A 15,934-nucleotide genomic window follows, 5' to 3' on the forward strand; every position below is an offset into this window, starting at 1 on the left:
GCACGGGCGGAAAACGTTTACCTATGAAAAATGGTGTCTACCACCTAGTGGTAACTGGGTCCTAAGAATCCACCGTCGATCTTCCCTGATTAGATCCATCGAGCGTTTTTTTCTTAGCTTGCTAGAGAATTTTAAAGGGTTAGGATAGGTTCCACCCGACCCGTTTGGTATTCATATTAATTATATTCATTAGTTTACTTGGTTGTTATCCCTGGGGTAGTGATTGCCATCACTTTATCCTAGGTTTTGAATGAATCTCTATCTATTCGTACGTCCTTATCCGGCTACTAACCAACTGTCACGCCCAAGATGCGACCCTATCCTCAATTTGGCATGAAGGCCTCGTCAGGGATAGAAGCGCATCTCGTCGTGTCGCAAGAATGGATATCGTTACAAGTACATGTACTGAAAAGAAAAGAAAAGATATATATATATATATATATATATATATATATATATATATATATATATATAGAATTGGCTTACGCTCGCCACAAGCTACATCAGAGTCACAGCAGTACAGTACATAATCATCATGAAGAAGAGCAGGGTCTGACTACGGACGAAAACAAACGAGAAAAGAAGAACGACGTCCATCCTTTCAATCCCAGGCTGCCGGCCTGGAACCCATCCTAGATCGATGAAGAAGAAGAAGAAGAAGCAACTCCAAATGAACAATCAACGCGCTCGCGTCAAGTACCCTGTACCTGTACCTGCAACTGGTGTTGTAGTAATCTGTGAGCCACAGGGGACTCAGCAATCTCATTTCCAAAGGTATCAAGACTAGCAAAGCTTAATGGATGAGGCATGGTTAAGTGGTGAGGTTGCAGCAGCGGCTAAGCATATATTTGGTGGCTAAACTTACGAGTACAAGAAATGAGAGGGGGAAGATCTACGCATAGCGGACGTGATCTACTGATGCTCAAATGAATGATCCTGAACACCTACCTACATTAGACATAACCGCACCGTGTCCTCGATCGGAGAAGGAACTCACGAAAGAGACAGTCACGGTTACGCACATAGTTGGCAAGTTTTAATGAAGTTAACTTCAAGTTATCTATAACCAGTGTTAAACAAAGTTTCCATGTTGCCACATAACCACGGGCACGACTTTCCGAAAAGATTTAACCCTGCAGGGGTGCTCCAACTAGTCCATCAAAAATTACCACAAGCCGCATAGAAATCCTCAATCACGAAGCTAGCGATCTCGTCGGATTCCCTAGTGGAAAACCTCAACTCTCAGATTACCCAAAGCATCACCAGAATCCCGATGCACAAGATATCTCGTCAATGGTAAAACTAATCCAGCAAGGCCGCCCGGCGTGTCGACGATCCCGATAGGAGCCGCGTATCTCGTTCTCAGGACATGATGGATAAGCTACGCGTACGAGTACCAAACCTCGAGTTTCCTCGCGGTGGCCCCGCACAGTGCTCTGTTTTGGACCAGCACCATCAACACTGGCCCTACCTGTATTATGTAGAATTACTCCTCGGGTAGCGCTAACTCCCTATGCATTTCAAATTAACAGAATTATTTTGTTGGGCAAATGTAGTACCAATGTTGGGCCTTGCCGGACCAGCTTTAATCTAAAACGAATTATCAAGGGGGTCCCCATAACAACCCCGACCATGTTAGGAGCGCTCAATTATGGAACATAACACCGGTAGCCGAAACTAAGGGGGCAAAGGTGGAACAAAACACCAGGCTAGAAAGGCCGAGCCTTCCACCTTTTACCAAGTATATAGGTGCACTAAATTAAATAGCATTTAATAGGGTGATAGAACAAGGAACCCATGTTTTCACATGGAAGCAACTGCACCTGCAACTAGCAACGCTAACACATGATTAAGCAATCGATAACATAGCCAATCAGTGGTTTGCTAGGTTGATCAGGTTGAAGGTATTCATGGCATTGTTGAGAGGCTGATATTTAACATGTGGTAGGCAACGAGACAATAAGGATAGAAGCGATAAAACTAGCACGACAATGATAGTAATGGTATATGGGGAAATGGTCATCTTGCCTGAGATCCCGCTTGGAAGAAGAATGACTCCGTGAAGCAGACGAACCGAAGTAGTCGAACGGGTCCTCACCCCCGACACGCTTGCGGAACTCTATCGAGATGAAGCAAACCGGAAACACAAATCAACACACGATATACACCACACGATGCACAACAGAAATGATGCATGAGCAGCTGAATACATGCAAGACACGGCATGACAATTCACACAATCAAACACTACACGTTAAGTGAAGTTCAATATGCAACGAGTTGCATATTGACGAAACTCCACGTTTAATTATTTAGTTCTATCCCGATTAGATACACGACAATATTAAATGTTGTTAAACATGGCAAGAGGTGAAGCGTAATTAAACTACCTATCTAGGCATTTTAAATGAGGTCAGAAATGACATATAGCACCTCCGAGACGACGTCACATGTTAATTTACAATTATGTCCAGATCTGAACTAACACATTTAATTAGTTGTTAAACAGCAAAAAAAATAGTTTCACGTGATTCTACGCGTCGAGACAAGCAATTTACACATAGAGAACATCTCCAACGGAGCTACGGATCAAAAGTTACAAGCACCGCAAGATATGATGACATGAATGCAAAGTGTGTGCAACGACGGTCACGAGCACCTCAAAACATACAACCAGCAAGAGAAAATGAAACTACATGCGATTCTAAGCAAGTTTTATATAGGACACGATCAAAACGGAGCTACGGTTCAAAAACTACGAGCAAAACAAGATATCGCTACAATCTGCCAAAATCAGCCACATAGCATTTTCTACACCCCACAACTACGAGCTACACAACTCTAATCTACTCAGCCATGGCATGATACGAAAGAGGGCAAGAAGCACTACAACAAACAACTAACAACAACTAGCATGGCATCATGGATCACTAGGAAAAGAAGTCACAAAATGGCTTCCCACACACTATTTCAGACTTAGTGAAAATAGAAGTTTTTAAAGCTGCAGTTTAGATCTGAAGGCATATTGACAGCAGCAAAACCTATAGCTACAGGGCTCCAAATGGAATGAAAATTCACAGCATGCTAGAGAAACACAAGGGCTACAACTAACTCCATTGCACCAACCTCAAAAGAGCTACAGATCACAAGATAGAAGCAAGACAAGAAAGCAACAAAATATAACAGATCTCGGACTTAGAAATATTTCAGCATCTCTAAAACTTCACTATTTCTAGCAACTTGAGAGCACACAAACCACAGCTAAACATGCATTTCTATTGCAACCAAAAATACGAGGGGCTAGAGTAAACATCCAAGAACAACTCCCTAGTTGACAACTCAATCAAACGAAGCACGGAATAAATCCTACGAAAAAGACAAGAGGGCAACATGGCAAAATATCGCACGAACTAACTTGCTTAAAAGCTAAAACTAAATACACAGAAAAATCCTATGAATTTTTCTACCCCGAAAACATATAAAATATGTGGGGTTGCACAACATAAATTTCACCACACGTAAATGCGAGAAATAATCCTAAACACGGTAAAATAAACTAGCGGCAATCCCTACACGCGAAAATACCAAAGTCTACTCTAAAATACATGGAAAAGTGGTTCCTAAAACATGGGCATTTCTACTACGACATTCAGGTAATCCGAGCACGCGCGAAAAATAACTACGGAACAAAACATAATAGGACGGCACGAGTTTCTAGGCATTTGGCTGTTCAAACTACTTCGAACAATTATGCAAGTTGCAAAATCGTAATCTACGCGAAATTCTACACGAGATCCATATGCTACATGTCGCGATCCGATTAACGGAATAAAAGTTATGGGCGTTTGATAATCGTCTATTTTTTTGGAATTTAACTAATTCCGATATTACTAATTAATCTAACCGGGCCTACAGTGCAGCGCAGGTAAGCTAAATGCCGCTCGGGCGCAACTTAGGAGACCGAGGCTGGCGCACCTTCGTGGGCCTGGCCGAAGCGGTGGAGATGCGATCTGGTGAGGCAGGCCTGGGGAGGTCGGGGCAGGCCGAGGCGCTGGCCGACCCATGCAAGGCGGCGACCCAGCTAGGTGGCCAGGCGCAACCGATGTGCTCCTCCCGCAGGAGATGCGCGCAGGCAGCGTGCCGTCGACAGGGCTTGGGCGCGACCGACCTCCGGCAGTGGCCGGACTCCGGTGGCGGCCGGATCTGGTCAAGGCCTCCGGTTCTGGGCGAGGGCGCCACTGGATCTGCGCGGGAGAGCACGACGAGGGGGCGAGCAAGCCCCTGCACAAGGACCTGGGAGGGACGAGGAGCAAGGCCATGGAGGCGCTCTCCGCCGGTCCTTGGGGAATCCGGCCGCCTGTAGCGGCCGCGAGGGCGGAGCTCCGGCAGGAAGGGGCGGCGGGGACGCGCTGCAGGCTCCGACGGGTTCCGGTGCAGGCCGGCGATGAGGGCTCCCTGGCGAGGTCGAGGCTACTCCTCCGGAGCACGGGACCTCCCTCGGGCTCGCTGGAGCGTTGCGGCGGCGGCGACCAGATGGGCCTGCCCGGCCCCGATCTGGGCTCGGCGGGCCCGCGGCGGCTGGGGCTGGTGGGAGGAGAGAGAGAGAGAGGGGCTAGGGTTTGGTGCGGATTTTGAGGAGAGATGGAGAGAGGCTGTCGGATCCAACCATGCGGTCGGATTCGAACGATTCCGAATGCGGGAACGGTTACAAGGCCGTGTAGAGTGGATATCCGGAGACAAGAGGGAGAACGGGCGGCACGGAAACGAATTTTAAAACACCGACATACGTCCGACGAATAACCGAAGACGGTGCCGCTACGGTCGACCGTTCGGGTACCAGACGGACTCCGATCGCGATGAAATTCGACAGACGGCCTAGATATAACTAATTACGACCGCATGCCAAGTTTCACCCCGATCAGAGAAAGTTTTTAACACACTTTTAAAAACAAGATTCGAATGATGCCGCGGGCGCGTGCGTGTGTGGTCGGACTCAGAACAGACAACGACGAGAACCGGCAACTAACAATGGATGCAAGTTTTGAAAACTGGCGGCACGGAGATGCCAATGCAATGTTGATGATGCGATGATAATGCGATAAAAGAAAATAGACACACGACGAAAACGGAAAGAAAAGGGGAATCTAATGGAACGTCGGTCTCGGGCTGTCACACCAACCTAGCTAGCTTTTCTACGTAAAAATAGATTGGTATCATATTCTTGTTACGAACCAAACAACTACTTCCTCTGTTTCAAAACAAGTGTCTCAAGCTTAATACAATTTTGTACTAAAACTAGTACAAAGTTAGGACACTTATTTTGGGACGAAGGGAGTAGTATTTTCTTGACCTACGTTTTTGCTTGGCCGACACTCCCATCAACGAACGGAGACGGCGGATCGGCGTGGTCGCTGTTGGTCTCACCGGCTCGACGGCGGATTGGCGTGGTCGCCGTTGGTCTCACCAGCTGGACGGCGGATCGGCGTGGTCGCCGTCAGTCTCATCGGCTCAACGACGATGGCTGGTCATCGTGGTCTTGAGTACCGCACGAGTCAGGTACATAAGTATGATCCAATATACTTTTCTACTCCCTCCGTTTTTAAATATAAGTCTTTCTAGAGGTTTCATTAAAGGACCACATACGGATGTATATGAACATATTTTAGAGTGTAAATTCATTTATTTTGCTTCGTATGTAGACTATTAGTGAAATGTCTTAAAAGACTTATATTTAGGAACGGAGGTAGTATATTGTTTGGTAGTATGATTAACGAGATTAATTTCATCATACTTTCATCTCAAACCGCTCAAGATTGATACGTCCAACACGTGTGTATCAATACTTATTTCCCTACACTCACAGTCTCGTACTCCCTCCGTCCCAAAATAAGTGTCTCAAGCTTAGGACAACTTTGTACTAGAGCTAGTACAAAGTTGAGACAGTTATTTTGAGACGGAGAGAGTACTAACTTGTAGATGTTTCCGCGACAGCGAACCCAACTCTGCTTTCAGCCGAGCTATCTCTGCAGGCAGCAAATCCAACACGATGCAATGACGATGTTCTACACAAGGTTCCATGTTCACGGTGTTCCGCAAGGCAACACGAGAAAGACCAACGACGTCTCCTCAAAACTTATGTGGGTCACCGCTGTGGAGCTGGCGCGTCCATCCATTTTAAATTTGATTGGCAACTACCTTCATTGGTGTGCGTTATTATATTGGATGTACAACGAGTGCAACTAAGCCGACCGGCGAGGAGCTTACTACTCCTGCATCAACCCCAAGCTGTGGAACATATGCATCGATGGAAACAAGACTATATAGTCTATATCAAAAGTTCAGTATCATGTTGAGGTGTAGAAATTATGGACGAATTGTTTGTACTAATGTATACGTGCTACATACTACCTTTTTGTCATATACTTCGTTATTTTAATATACATACTACATATACGTGAGGTGACTGAGAAATTACATGTACACATCCATATGAAAATATTACGGTTCACTATACACTTGTTTAGTTCCATTGACATGCTACTTCTGATACGATAATACTCCATACTACCGTACTTTCTTTTTTATGATACTCCATACTACTTTGTCTCATAGATGCCTTTCTTCTAATCTACTTCCTCCGTTTCTAAATATAAGTCTTTTTAGAGATTTCATTACAGACTGCATACGGATTTATATAGACATACTTTAGAGTAAGTTTCACTCGTTTTGGTCTGTATGTAGTCCGTAGTGATCTACTAAAAAGACTTATATTTAGGAACAGAGGGAGTACATACTACATGCAAGCACACCAGGTGCTTGAGAAAAAAAAATCATGGCTGCCACCACATAGTAATATTACTATTAAATACCCTCTTGCTTAATTTCATTGGCATACTCCTTCCCTTGATACTCCATACCTGATAAGTACATACTACATGTAACATGTCTAATTCGACTATACAAGACATACATCATACTCTCCATGACTATGTAGGATAGATTCTATGATTTTGTAGTGTATAGTACGTGGGAAATATAGCATATATACTATTAAATTTTAAAGCATACCGAGATTTTCTTAGAAAATAGTATTATCCCTATGATAATTTTCAAAGTACGAAGTATATGTAATAAAGAGTATGTATGCCAAGATTTGTTTTCCTTTGAAAGCACATGCGATCAAGCATGCTAGCCCTCATCCAGGATTAAATAAAAGTCAGCCTTATCCACGCATTAGATGCGGTACATGCGGCCAGTATATTTGTAGATTGTTACAGTAACATGTGCAATTAACTAGGACATCACTAGGCATCAGACTACTGATGCTTCACATGTATCAGACTAGGCCAAGGCCTTTGGATCAAATGCACGTTGGTCGTTAGATTAGCTAGTAAACTTCCAGACGTGATTGATGGATTGTAGACTTAATTACGGGTGCATTTATTTTCCTCCGGGGATGGGCCTGGTCGGTTTCCAGTAATTATGGCTAGGATTTGTTTGTTTCCTGCTTCCGAAAATTATGCTTTCAAGAATTATGCTAATTATCGTTATGATTTCTTTCCTGCTTTTGAAGTGCTTCCGAGGATTGCTTCCAAACAATTTGTTATCCATATTTACAAAAGAAAATGTGCATCTTTTTGACATGGAAACATTCCTTTTAACTGTTGGAAGCATACGGGAGATAATGTGCATCTAGCACACTACCTATGTTTTTCAAGACGCATTTTTATGCAAAGACTACATTGTTGTTGTGCCATGGAAACACTCCAAACTGATGAAAAAAATATTGTTCAGAGGAAAGATTTAATCTATGTTATATTTTTTGTGCAAAGGAAGCATTCTTTTTGTAATGTGTGGAAACATCTGCTTCGCAAAGTAATCATTAGTAAGCACAACAAAAGTTATTAAGCCTTAAATTTGTTTCACAAGATAAGCAAAAAATATAACAATTCCTTTTGCAATTAAACGGAAGACTATTACAACAATCAGTGACGGGCACAAGCCTGGGGCAACTAGGGCTATAGGCATATAGCCCTAGGCCTAGTATCAAGATCACTTGTAATTCCTTTCTACAAAGTATTAAAAAATTTAAGAATTTATCGTTCAAGCTAGCTCAGCCTTAGACGTAACTCGCTGCTAGCTTTGTCACTGACAACAACACTTTTTACAAGCTAGTCATGGACAACCGTTATACAACCGACAACTTAGAGTTTGTCTCAGTTATAGCACACTCAACGTCATTGTAAGGCATCTTGTGGACAACAACGAAGCTCATTTGGAATCAGGTGCATGTGTCTGTAGATTAGAAGCATTTAGTGAGAAATAAGAAAGCACACATTGATAGTTGATACAATAAAATGTGCAAAATGTATGTACAATAAAGTTTTTCAAATAGGAACAACACCGATACTGATTGAAGCACATAATAGTAGTGGTTGAAACAAATATGTCTGCTAATGATTCCATCAATATGATTTTATGAGTAAATAAGCATACACACTTACAATGCATAAAGCAAAATTCACTATACCATACAGAGATGCATGTAATACATAAAAGTAGGAAGCATGGCTACTACTCTCTCCGTTTCTAAATATAAGTCTTTCTAAAGATTCACTAGAGGACTACATACGAATGTATATAGACATATTTTAGAATGTAGATTCATTCATTTTGCTTTGTATATGGTCCCTTAGTGGAATTTCTTAAAAGACTAATATTTAGGAACAAAGGGAGTAGGAAGCATCGGCTTCATTGTATCGTAACATATATTGAACACACTGGAAGCATAGATTTAATTAGAATGGTTACCCCAGGGAGAAGTGATAAACCTGAGAAGCATTGTTGTATTGCCAGTCCACAGGAAAGTACAAGCATGTGGTGCGATATATATGACGACGTTGATCTCTGTAGTGAAAACAAATCTTGTAAACACAACACATGTGTGGCCTAGTGGAAGCATATATACAAGTCCAAACCTGAATTTTAGAATCCTTGTCGCGAATATTAGGTGATTAGTAGTATCATCGAACATAAGTTAGAATTTTTTAAGCCTAAATCAACTTCTACTAGGATAAACCATGATTCAGGAAGGAATTGATTTGGGTAAAAAATACAATATGTAATTTTATATTGCAAAGAAATTGAACCACCATGGCAGTCTGAGAGACGGAGTTGCAAAATCAGGTACATAATGGCGAGTTGCTCACAAGAAGGCCATCATGGGTGCCTGAGGGAGGCCGTCGGCGCTGCAGACAGATCGGGAGCTCATCCTTCCACGAGAAGCCAGAGACGAAGGAGGTGAGCAGCACATCCCGGCGTGGTGAAAAATGCCGACCAATAATCGGATGACAAATCAAGGAAACGGCGGCGACGGGATTGGAGGAAGGAACGGGATCGAGGATAAGCTGCGGGATTTAGGGATAGTGGAGATTTTTTCCGTTTACCTTTTCTGCGGGGCAGATGGGTTGTTCCATAAGATATCTGGACCATGATATCTAAGGTGAGTCAACGGCACGAAAGGGGTCTGACGAGAGAGAGAACTCAGACTCATGATGTAAAGCGTTTCCCATTAACTATACGGTGGAATGTTAATGGATCTTTTTTGTTCGCTAACCCGTTTAGCTTGGCTATGTGAGATGACACATGTCAGACAGAGAGGTAGAAGGTAACTATCATTGTTTATACATAAAATTCAACACTAGCTAGGTTGTTGCTATATGAACCCTTTGTTTACATCGAGATCCAAACCTTCTTGTAGATAAGGTTTCTATTTCTTAAATTTTGGATGATGTCAATTATCAAAGAGGTTTTCTATTACTTGAACTTTCTTGTAAATAACAACTAACCACTGAACATATAGGAAATGAAAAAGAGGAAAAAGAAGAGACAAGATCCCAACACATAACGTGCAACACTGATTACAGTGGCTCTAGGAAAACTTATATCTTCGCTTTTCTCTCTCTATATATATATATACATTCGTATATATATACATACACACAGACACACATATATATATATACGCATTAGGTATGTACTCCCATTCTTAATATACTTCATATATGCATTAGGTATACCTCTTTATCATTTTCAATATACTTCATTAATTATTCTAAGATACCTCAATATGAGTTTTGTTGAAAAAATATTAGTTGCGACATACTTTTTGTAATATACCTTTTTACGTATAAACAAAGCAGTATATACATAAAATTTAAAAATATGTAAACTCACATGAATTTTTTAATGAAACTCACTTTAAGTTATCTAGCAATTATTAATGAAGTATATTAAAAATAATAATAAGGTATAAAATACTTATTTATGTGGTACATGAAGAGCGGAAGTACGTACTCCCAAGAATACATAGCCATTAATAAAATATTTAAGACACCTAGGTGCGTGGGCATCTATCATTTAATAGTTTGCATGTCTATTCATTACCATTTATTGATTTAAACAGAATTAAAACACACATTAATTGAGAGTGAGAATCAAAAAATAAAAGAAAAGTGATATACATGTTTACATCCTTTTTTTCAGATCAAGGTATACATGTATGTACGCATAATGTGACTCGTAGGTCAATAAACCTTCCACGCATAGATGAATACATGTACACACAAATATTGATTATTTCATTAGGTATGCAAGAAAAAATATTTTTATTATCTAAACCCAACAAGTTATGCATCGACTCCAGATTGTAGAGATATATCCAGTATTTTAGGTTGTACCTTGTAAAAAAATTATATACATATGCGGATATATATGTATGCCTACTAACGTAATTATGTACATACCTAGATATGATATATACCTACTAACAAAATAATGTTCATACACGGTATATATATGTATATACCTACTTATGAAATAAAGTACACCCAAGGATATGTGTATACCTACAAATGAAATTATTTACATACGACGTTATATATATGCCTAATTATGTACGTACATAAATAGTTTGAATAATATAGATACATGGATATGCATATACCCAATTATTTATTCTAGGAATCAATAAATGTTACATAAGAAAGTAATAAATGTTAATTAATCTCATATCTTTCCATAATGTATCATGCATGCATGTGATGGTCAATAAATTAAAACCTATCAAATTAACTAGTAATTGAGACATTTATATTGGTTTCCAAATCAACCGTTACAGACTATCCAACGATAGATAGGCAAGGTGTCCAAACACCTAGGTGCCCCAAACGGTCGTCATATATATATATATATATATATATATATATATATATATATATATATATATATATATATATATATATATATATATATATATATAGGGTCGCGCTATTCGTCATCCTGGGTGAGGAATAGTTATTCTTCACCCCATCTATCTTAACATCAATGTATCATAATTTTACGTTACGTAGTTTTTTTATTATTTCATACGTAAAAAAAGATCGTAAGAAAAATATATAATCACCGTAAAAAATATTTTTATTATGTAAAATTACAAATGTAAAAACATAGTGTAAAATATACATAAAATGCATATTTTCTTGTCTTACAGCATATATTTTCATTTTTATGTCAAATTTTACATAGTGCGTTCATATGAATGTAACTATTTGTATTTCAAATGTAATTTATTTATGAAAAGCTCGTAAGATTACCTCGGGTGAAGAATAACCTATTCTGCACCCTGGGTGATGAATATATATATATATATATAGAAACTCTATTCATCACTCAGGGTATAGAATAAATTATTCCTCACCCGAGGTAATTTTACGATCATTTCATAAATAAATTAAATTTGAAATGCAAATAGATACATTTATATTGATTAACTACGAAATATTTCACACAAGAAAACAAAAATATAGGTCATAAAACCAGAAAATTCGTATTTTATGTATAATTTATACTATATTTTTATGTTTTAATTTTACGTGACATCAAATATTTTTTATGGTGACCATGTATTTTTTTACGGTCTCTTTTACATTTGACATAAGATTAAAATTTAAGAAACGAAAATTACGGTGTATTAATGTAAAAATAGAGGGGGGTGAAGAATAACTATTCCTCACCTAGGGTGACGAATAGCTCGACCATATATATATATATATATATATATATATATATATATATATATATATATATATATATATATATATATATATATATATATATATAAATTCCGATCACGATGAACAAAATGAATAGGACAAATTTTGTGATGGAATTCTAGCTTCAATCGATTCTAGTCCTATGTTCCGGTATCATCCAATAGCCTATACCATATTAATGCATTTTCCTTCAAAGATAAAGGGAAAAAACTTGCTTGTTAACACCATCCGCATATAAATTTGCAAGCTTAAACAATCCAAAAATTTCATTTATATAGATAATGTACATATGAGGATGTACTCATAGGGATTAGCTAGCAGTTTCTTTAACAAGCTCACTGCAGGCTGCCACGTGATGGATTTTTTTTTGCACAACGCCTCTGCTTTCGTCCTTGCATGCTTGATCCGTTACCAGCTTCGGCTTGCTCTCGCGTTGTGCTGACAGTGGCCTGGTGCTTTGCCAAATCGCACTCTCAGAGCTGCAGACCACACATTGATCCATCACACGCGCACGGGGAAGGATCCACCAACCATCCATCCACGCACGCAACTCATGCATGGGAGAGGCATCCGACAGAGGACTCACGCAGCCGAGGGACCCTCACGCATAAGCTAGAGACTAGGCGAGCCGGACCAGCACAGCAGCAGGAATCGGGCACACAGCGGAGGCGAAGTGAGCCGGAGCGGTGCCGACGGGGCGGACCAGCAGCGGGAACAGGGCGCGCGGACGGAGGTCAGGCGATGTAGAGTGGAGCCGAGCGACAACGATGACAGCAGGTGCGGTGGGTCAAGGCCGAGTGCATCAAGGGCCGGTGCTGCGGTAGCTCAAGGCGCGGCGGCGGCTCAAAGCGCGGGGACGGAGCGACGCGGAGGACAGTGGAAGGAGCGGGGCCACTGTGGCGGGCCGGCTCGGCGACTTGAGGCCGGCCCGAAGCGGGCGAGGCAAGGTGAAGGCGACGATGGCTCAGACGTGAGGCCATTCCACAGGCGGACACGCAAGGCTGTGGCGGATGAGGCGCGTGGGCAAGGCAAGGCCGGCGAGACGAGCCTTGGCGGCGGAGCAACTCCTGGTAGCGGTGGCAGGTGCAACTCCTGCTGGTCGAGGCCGGCGATGGTGGAGTGAGGCCTGCTCGTGTGCTAGTCCTATTCGTGGTCGTGGCTGGCTGGAAACCAAACCATCGAGCTTCTAAACTTGTGTCATGACCAGGCCATGGAAGTCGTCGGACAGATAGATCTGTGTAAATATAAAAGGAAAAAGTTCAAAACAAACTTTCAATTTATAGGTGAAAGCTAAATCAAAACCTAAACTCCTTCAATTCATAGGGGAAAGCTAAATCAAAACCTAAACTTCTCAATCCCTGAAATAAACACATTAAACTTTCTTACCCCGGTCTATTTTCTCTGGTTTTCACTGAATTGGGCCAGACCATTAGTGCAGTCATTTGCGCTGGTTAGTTTTCATGATTTTTTCTCTGGTTTTCCCTTCGTTATACTTTACTTTTTTAAGGATTTTATCTAGTTTTTCTTTCTTTGTTATACTTTTGGTTTCTTTTGTCTTGATTTTCTTTATATTTTTTTACTTTTGTTTTGTTTCTTTATAAGTAACCGGTTTTCTTTTTTACACATGTCTAATTATTCTCAATACCCATAGTAAATTTTTAGCACAAATATATTTTTAATACACTGTATTTACATTTTTTTAATTTTGTTTTCCAAAAAATTCAATACATGCTTTAGTGTTTTCCAAAATAAAAATAATTTACAAAATTGCAAAAACATTATTTGAAAGATGTGACACAATTTTCGAAAATCCTATCATTTTTTGTAACATGTGAAAAATTGTTGGAATTCTAAAGTTTTTTGACAAATATGATTTTTTTATATCATAGACAGTTTTAGAAAATGCGAATAGAATTTCAAAATTCTAAACTTTCTTTAAAAACAAAAACGGAATCGAGTTTCTGCCAAAAGTTAAAAAAAGAACATTTTTTAACTTTGAGAAAATTTTAGAAATGCCTCAACATTTTTTTAACTTCATGAATTCTTGTACTGTTAAAGCGGGCCGGTCCAAATTCTGGGTTGTGAGTGTGGCACGTAATCTCGGTTGGGCTTATAGTATTCTTAGTGTGTCAAACAGATCTAGGGTCTAAAATGGACCGGGATTATAAGTTTACAATGCCAATTTTCAGAATTCAAATTTCTGGGTTTGATAGCTTTAGTCTACCACTTCAAAGTTTGTTTTGGTCTCTTTTAAACGATAAAACAGTACCAGCCACAGTAAACCTTATTTTATAATTAAATTAAATCTGGAAGGAGTAAAGGGCTAGCATAGATAAATAACACCTAATTCCTTTATCCCGTGCAGACGTACTTGATTTGTCCTGGTCGGTCCTGCTTGAGTGAACAGTGAATGAAATTTATTTCAGTTGATGTCATGACGTGACCTTTACTTTATTTTAATTTGATGTAGCATGGTGTTTCTCCACGTGAGTACTTCAAGGAAGTATCTTGCTCAATTTTGATGCTAGTTGGCCAGCGACTAACCCATGGTTTGACCCTGCCGGCTGTTCTTATCTGGCCTCAGGCTCACTTTGATGCGGTACTGCCCCGTGCTGTTTAGGCTTTTGGCTTGGTAAACTCTCTGTACAGATGGTGTGAGGCGCCTGCAGCGTCTTTCCTCCTCCTTTTTTATTTAACGTGTTGAACCGTCGGCTTTGGCCAGGTTTATTTTTCTATGCTTCCGTACAACGGCGCCTTGCTAGCAAATCGTCTTGACATCGGGATTAGTTTTATTTTTAGGCGGATGCTAGTGATCATTCAGATGATTCCAACGAAAGTTAAACCTCCCGTGGAGCCGTCCGATTAAAGTAATGCTAGCCGTCAAATCCCTAGCGTTGGGTGTTTAAGCTGCCGCTGCCGGACCGCGTGATTTTTTGGCCCACACACACAAGCTATATCACACATACGTACACGCAGTAGCAGCCAATATCACGACATTGGACTCAATGTGCATTCCGTGTGTACAACAGCGTCTCGTTGGTTCTTCAAAGGAAAGTGTGAATTTGCTTATACCCCTACAACAGTACGATGAGCTTTGTTGCAAAGACGGCTACTCCTTTGTCACATCCCTAAACCTTAAGCAAGATAGCATTATGCTCATGTCTTCTTTGCATTTGCATCTAAGAAGTTTCAACAAAAGCAACAAAGTGGCAAAGGAAAAACTCAAAACCCTAGCCACCATTTCAATTAAAGGAAATCTCAAACTAGTTCAAAATCAATGAACCCAAAATGGCCTCAAGAAATGTTCAAACTTTCTGATAAATCATGAAAGTAAATGAGCATTGGAGAAAACTATTTTCTTGACGCCTTAAGCTTTTTGAATAAATGAAAAAGACTACTGGTTTCAAATTTTAAATTTAAAATCAGAAACTATAAATTTCCAAAAATGTTGAAAAGCTTGGAAATGGTTGGGGATATTATAACAAATATTTCAGGAGGTCTAAAATAGTTTTTAATTTTTGTTTTGGAGCTGAATTAATTAGCAAAACAATAATTAACAAAACAGAAAAACAAAAACAGAAAAAAATGGAAAAACCTTACCTGTCGCCTAAGCCTGGCCCGGCCCATCCCTGGCTCGTCCCCTCCCTCGCGCCAGTAGGCAGCAGGAGGTGGCCGCCGCCCCCTCCGGCGCGGCCACGCACCTGCGTGCCTGCCTGGCCGCCGCCTCGCGCTGGCGACGACGGGGATAAGCTCCCCAAAGCCTCCCCCATCCATTCCCCGCCTCGGTTCTCTTCCTCCTCCCGGATCTCCTCCTCCTCCTT

This window comes from Hordeum vulgare, chromosome 4H (genome assembly GCF_904849725.1).
Source record: "Hordeum vulgare subsp. vulgare chromosome 4H, MorexV3_pseudomolecules_assembly, whole genome shotgun sequence".
NCBI classification, from domain to species: Eukaryota; Viridiplantae; Streptophyta; class Magnoliopsida; order Poales; family Poaceae; genus Hordeum; species Hordeum vulgare.